Below are 7,254 nucleotides of genomic sequence, written 5' to 3' on the forward strand. Positions count from 1 at the left end.
TGTTCATAAGTGCTGAACATTGCTGTCACCCCACTGTACTCATGCCACTGTGTTACCAATATCTGTGGTATTGCTTGGTAGCCTTGGAGCAGCACCCTCTTCCTCCCACTGGTGGCATGCATGAGTTTGAATTGGTAAGGTTCTGTGAACTGCATAAGGAAATTGCCTAATGTACTTTCCAGAATGCATGCCCTGGTATAATATAGATGGGTGAATGATGAACCCTAAGAATGTTCCATATAGAAGACAGTTTGGAATGACACTGGGCAACCCAGCAATCATGTGCACAAGAATGCAACTACCAGTAGCCAATACTGCACACAAAGACGAAGTTTAAGTGGCTCAAAGAACTGGAGGCATGAGTTTACCTGTAGTGATACAGGGGACAGAAGCTTCAGTACAGCTGGCTGTTGGTGGTCACTTGGATAGGACACCAGAGGCACAAACACCAAATAACTGAAGAAAAGCTGAGTTTTGTAATAGTTAAAAACTTTGTCCCACAAGCCACTACCTGAGCTGGTGAGATGGACTAACGGGTAAAACACCCGTGACCCAGCCCCACAGTCTGAATTCAGTCTCCTGAAGTCACATGGTAGAGAGAGAGAGAGTTCCAACACCTTTCAGTTTAGCCAATTCCTGTAATGGAGATTGCTTTTTAATTTCCCAGCTTCCCAGACCCCAATAACCACACAGAAACTGTATTAATTACAACACTGTTTAGCCAATAACTTAGGCATATTTCTAACTAGCTCTTACATCTTAAATTAACCCATTTCTATTAATCTAAATATTGCCACAAGGCTGTGGCTTTCCGGTAAGGTTCTGGCATCTTTCTCCTTTGACAGCTACATGGCATCTCCCTGACTCCACCTTCTTTTCCCCTGCATTCAGTTTAGTTTTCCCACCTACCTATATTCTGCCATTCCAGATTATATTTATTATATATAATGTATAATATAATATAAATACTTATATTATATTATATTATATTATATTATATTATATTACATGTGCCATACCACATCAATGTCCCACTTACCACCTAGTGCACTTGTGGAACACTTACCTATACACACCTAAATAGAAAATAAATGTTCTTTATAACAGTCCTGTCAAAAGAGGGAAGGAGAAACAAACCATGAGAGGGAGAAGCTAATGACAACTACAGGTCTAACAACACAGTCATACCCAGAAAACAAACAACAAAACAGACTAAAAACCACTTATGTATCATATATGTGACGTAAAACATAGGCCAAAGACTTGCATAGACATTTCTACAGACAAAACACAAACAGACACATAAGCAATGCCCAACATCACTCATTGTTAGGATAATGAAGTCACAACTACCCTTAGACACTTCACTCTCATTAGTGAGACTTCCATCAAATCAGCCCTAGGTGGGCTGGAGAGATGGCTCAGAGATTAAGAGCACTGGAAGCTCTTCCAGAGGTCCTGAGTTCAATTCCTAACAATCTCATGGTAGCTCACAGTCATCTGAAATGAGATCTGGTGCCGCCTTCTTCTGGCCTGCAGGTATACTTGAATGCAGAATACTGCATACAAAATAAATAAATAAATAAGAAAAACAGTCCTAGGAAATACCTAGGAGGTAGAACTTGTGAAGCCTTGTGCATTCTGCACAGGAATGTCAACTGGTACAGCTGGTACTGAGGACAACTGTACAGTAATTCCTCAACAAAACCATTAAGGATGCCATCATCCAGGAGTTCCCTTCTTAGAATACATACAGAATGAAAATGATGTTCCTAGAAAGGTCATGGGACATCCATGTACCCAGCTCCATGGTTCACAAGTGTCCACTGGCAGATGAGTTGGCAAACAAAACCTGGGGCCGTAATGGTAGTCACCCCTTTCCATGGGACTAAGCTCCAAGGTCACCCTAAAATGACCAATTGAATCAAACAATTAAATACATTATTGCATTTTGGTATGCATACACAACTACATTAAAGATTACATGCTGTATTAGGGCAGTGAGAATTCCATAGCATTAATAGAGCAATGGTGATGATAGAGATAATGGGGTTTCTTAACTTGGCCCTAAAGATGCTTCTCTGCTGTACACACTTCTCATAGAATGAAGGGAGATGATGTGCCGTGGAACAATCCTTTTGTATACTGTAAAGATGACAGTGACATGACAGCCCAAGAACATGTGCCTAAGGGTTAGTGCCACCCACGGTGGGCTGGACCCTTCTATATCAATTAAATAGGCAAGGCAATTCCCACTGACGTGTCCACAGCACAATCTGAGTGACAACTTGGATTGATTTAGTAAAAAAAAACTGATTGGCTAGTAGCTAGGCAACAATTATAGGTTGGACAACCAAATTAGGAGAATGATGGGAAGAAGGACAGAGTCAGAGAGATGCCGGTCAGCTGCTGAGGAAGCAGGATGTGTAGAAAATACGGTAACATGCCATGAGCCACATGGTAAAATATGGAGAAGAAATATGGGGCTAATTTAAGTGTAAGAGTTAGCTAGTAAGAAGCCTGAGCTATTGACTGAGCATTTATAATTAATGTTAAGTCTTCATGTCAGTTATTTGGGAAGCAGCTTGTGTGACAAAAATTCCTGCCTACAATTATGTACCAAATTCTTGTTCTCTTTCTGTTGCTGCCATAAAACACCATGACTAAAACAATATGAGGGAGCAAAGCTCTTATTTTGCTTACACTTTCAGGACACAGTTCATCACTGAGGGAAGCTGGACCAGGCACTCAAGCAGGAACTGGAAACACAAACTATGGATACAGAAACTTAGCCCAAGAACACCTACTTAAGGGTTGGTGCCACCCATAGTGGACTGGGCCCTCCCATATCAGTTAAACAGGCAAGACAACTCCCACTGACGTGTCCACAGGCCAATCTGATCTAGGAAATTCCTCAATTGGAGTTTTCCTTTCAGATAACTCCAAGCTATGTCAAGTTGACACTTAAAGCTACCTAAGACACCCTACCCTTTGTCAATTTGAATTATACATACAACCCTTTAAAGCCAGAACCTTTCTTTGCTTGTTCACTATGATCTTACATTGATATCATAATGTAAAGTACAGTCCATAGGATGTAAGTAGGGTTCAGTGGCTAAGATTAGGTACTGTTCTTCCAAAGTACCAAAGTTCAGTTCCCAGCACTTCATGAGGGAGCTCACAATTGCCTGTAACTCCTGTTCCTGGGCAGTCTTCTAGGCAAATTCCTCAGTTAAGGTGTTTGTTTCAGATAATTCTAGGCTGTGTCAAGTTGACAATCAAGGCTAAAGAGGATGCACAGCCTACATGAAGAGGTGAGATGAGGGGGAGGACATGGGCATTGTGACATTTCATTTATCTACTGTGTTTTTTTAAAGTTATAGGCAATATGGTCATACAGTATTTAATATGATAACAGGGCTCTCTAAAAAGTGGTTGCCTTGAAAATAATTAGTAAGTCCATTACTGCATAACTTGAATATAGTAGAGAAGGCATCATTTTTAACCACACCAAGTGGGAATGAGGCTTGGGCAAGACTCAAAAAACTAGAAAAAGAAACAAAAAAAGGTAGGAATCATTTGTAGAGCACATGCCCAGCACATGTGGTTGGGGCTCTGCTCTATGACATACTGTTAGAACAGGGCCTTGGAATTTGGAGACTGACCCAGGAGTGTCTTGAGTCTAAGGGCGACCTGGTGTGGTACCTTGTGTCATCAGAATAAACCTTCCAATGTACTTACCAAAACAAAAATTTTGAAGACACCAGGGTTATTAAGCGTCCCTACAATCAGAGATACCAATCACACATGTCACAGTGAGAACACTCTCCTCTGTTTGGACAGTAGGGATCGTGCCCATCTTCTTGGACTCTGGCCTATCATCTACCTCTACTGCTGTTTTCCCTCTGTTTCCACCAACAACAAAGGTCTGAGCTCTGAGGACAACAGCTTTTTCTGTATGAGACATCATCAATCTGTGCCAGCTCAGGGTCTTGGGGGACCTTCACCAATTGAAGATGGATGCTAAAAAGAAATCCCATACTAGCTCAGAATTGAATATAATAAAGGGTTATTTATTTAGAAGTAGACTCATAGATCACAGTCCTCTGCACGAAGAGGAATTGAGTCGATTAGCCAGAAGAGAACAAGTGAGTGTGTGCTTTACCTTGGCATTTATAGTATGAGACCATGCCCAAGTGGACTGGTATCTTAAGGGCTATTGACTGAAGGAGCTCCCACAACACCTCCCCCTTTTGTCTAAATAAGAGAGTTCAAAGCCTAGTGAAAAACTATATACAAGAAGAACAAATATCAAGTATAAAAAATAGAATTACAACCAGCATAAGAATATTAAGCAAGGAACATATGCTAAGTGTTTTAATAATCATTCTATCCTAAGGAATCTAAGTCTTTTGTTAGAAATGGCTTGGCTAAGTCATGAGAGGAAGGTAACTATGACTATTTAATTTTCAACCCTATTGAAGGCCTGAGAAGGGAGATAATATTACTTGAGTAGTCAGGAAGTGCAATTAAACAGTTTTCAAATTGTGCAATAGATGACAGAGACAACTGGCTACCTGGACAATCGCCCAAAGTCTCATTTGTAATGTTGAAGCAACCAACTTTGGCTAAGGCCTAGAGTAACTGACAGACCATTTTCAGAGGCAGGAAAATTTTCAGAACTGTCTTATCCTGTTGTGGCAAGGTTTCCAAGTCTTTTTCCTTGAATCCTGCTTGTCCAGTCTTGACATCCTGCACTTTGTCAGTAGTAGAGGCATGGGCAGTTTCTTGCCCAAGGCCAGTTGTGCCAAGAAGAAAATGAACTCCCAGTGGAGTGTTTTCGGTGCTCAACATTCTCTTGGGAATAGATCAGTGTTGCCAGGAGCAATTATGTCTTGTGTCAACAGATCCCTAAGTTATTTAAATGCCGTGTTCTATGGATCTTTGAAGTGGTTGAAGATTACCTATCTATGCAGAATACAATCTCTGTGTGTCTAAAGAGCCAAATTAATCTGAATATAAGTATAACAAACATGAATGACTATTGACCTATAATACTTAATACCTATATAACTTAAAAACTGAGACTTCATATCAGAATATTAAGCAATCTTTAAACAATTGTGCAGTAAATGAGGACAATGATATCAAAATGTAAAGAATATATAAGTATCTTGACCAGAGGTAGAAATATATAATGCAATATGATAAATACATTCTAAAAATTCTATCAATATACAAAATGTCTCAAACAGAGGTAGAAACAAGCATGCATATAATCTGAAAAATAACTTTGCGTAGGTGTACAAATATTGTAAACAGTAATAGGAGCATATTCAATATAACAAATACAATTTGAACTTGTAGCAGTATACAAAAATCTATACCAATGTAAATTATCCATAAATAATAGCTCACAAATATTCACTCTATTACTCATTATTATTATTATTAGTGTAAATAAGTTCACACGAATCTACCTATTATCCAATTCAATTTCCCTCTGGCCCTACATTATTTCCACTCTTACCTCCAACTCTACATGAGTAATTACCAACCCCTAAATGGTGTTTCTAGCCCTGAGGACAAACTTTGTTGGGAGAGGGGATATCATCTTCTAGAATTGCTTCCAGCTGTCATGGGGGTGATGTTTTTTTCTATGGGATCCTATAAAACTAAAATGATGGTTACATTTCAAGGTTACTGTCTGGTATAATTGAAAATGGCCTTTAAGTAGTTGAAAGGGATTTTCTGAACTTATTTCGAGTTCTGGCCAGAATGTTGTGAGAAGATACACCATTACAACAGCTGGCACCCAAAACCTGTCATAGAGTCTCATCATTAGCATCATGACATCATATGGACCAGGTGGAGTTGTTGTTGTGGAGCCCCATATTCTTCCTGGAAACTTCAAAGATTACTGCAGGAAAATCTACTGTTCATTGTGGAAAACTTAAACATTAGTCATATAGATATATATTCAATGCAAGAAACAATATAGACAAAATGAGCATGGAGAAAAGTAAATGTTTTCCTAATTCTTTCTTCTTTCTGTTCCACACCAGATGGCTTCTGACATGAAACAGAAATTCTGGATTTTTCTTTTAACAACATGCTTGAATTTAGATAAGAATAGCCATTGCCCAACTCTAAAGTTAGCTTTATATATTTATAAATATGTATGTACATATATATAGTGAATTTTTTTCTTTTCTTTTTTTCAGATCACCTGTCCTCATAAGTCATATTCCTTTTTTGCTTGGTGATTCTTTCTGGATAGTTATTTTTTCCTCTTTAGGTATCCAAATATCCAGGATCTCTTGACTTTTTGTAGATGTTTATTTTACAGTAAAGACAAGAACTGCCCCCACCCTTATGAGATTTTCTTACCACCTGAATGGTTGTCATCTGTATGGTTGTCACCTCTGTAGATGAGCTGTCATTTCTCTTTCTCTTTCTCAGAGTGAATATTTATTAATTTTGATGGTATCCATAGTTTTTCTTCTCCTGTGGAAACAAGAGCAAAATCCCTTCCCTAATGTAGCACATCTTCTGTTTTCCATAGTGAGGTAAACACATTCTTGAAATGTACTGGCTGATTTAATTGAGAAGGTTTTCTATTATCCAATGTCTCACTGCTGCCGTTGCTCCTTTCTCATTAGCTTTAAGAAAATTCAAGGTTAATAAAACATTTCCATCCCTTTCTGTTTGTTTAGTATATTCTTTATAGTTGGTTTGATCTTTCTATAACTGCCTGACCTGTAGAATTGTTTGGTATACCTGCAGTATATTTTATATTATAATAAACAAAAACTGTTTCATTTTCTTAGAGACATATACTGGACCATTATCTGTCTTTATTTTTACAGATATATCCATGATGACTGAATAAATGTATGATTATTGAAATATCCTTTGCTGAATTTAAGACAATTACCCATTGGAAGTGTCAATAGTGTGGTGCACATATTTTAATTTTCCAAATTCTGTAAAGTGGAACACATCCATTTATCAGATCTTGTTCCTTTGAGTACCCTTTGGGTTACTCCCTGCAGGTAATGGTATTTGGTTATAGAAAGAGCAAGTAGCAGAACCCTGCCCCAACCCTTATGTTTATAATCTCCTTAGCTTGTTTCCATGTAATAGGAAACTCTTTCTTTAAACTGTTGCTATTGACATGATGTTTTCCATGCAGTTCTGAGGCCTACAGCACACTTTCAATCAATAATCGATCAATATCTCCAATACCATGTG

This window comes from Myodes glareolus, chromosome 19, assembly GCF_982192425.1.
Source record: "Myodes glareolus chromosome 19, mMyoGla1.1, whole genome shotgun sequence".
NCBI lineage: Eukaryota > Metazoa > Chordata > Mammalia > Rodentia > Cricetidae > Myodes > Myodes glareolus.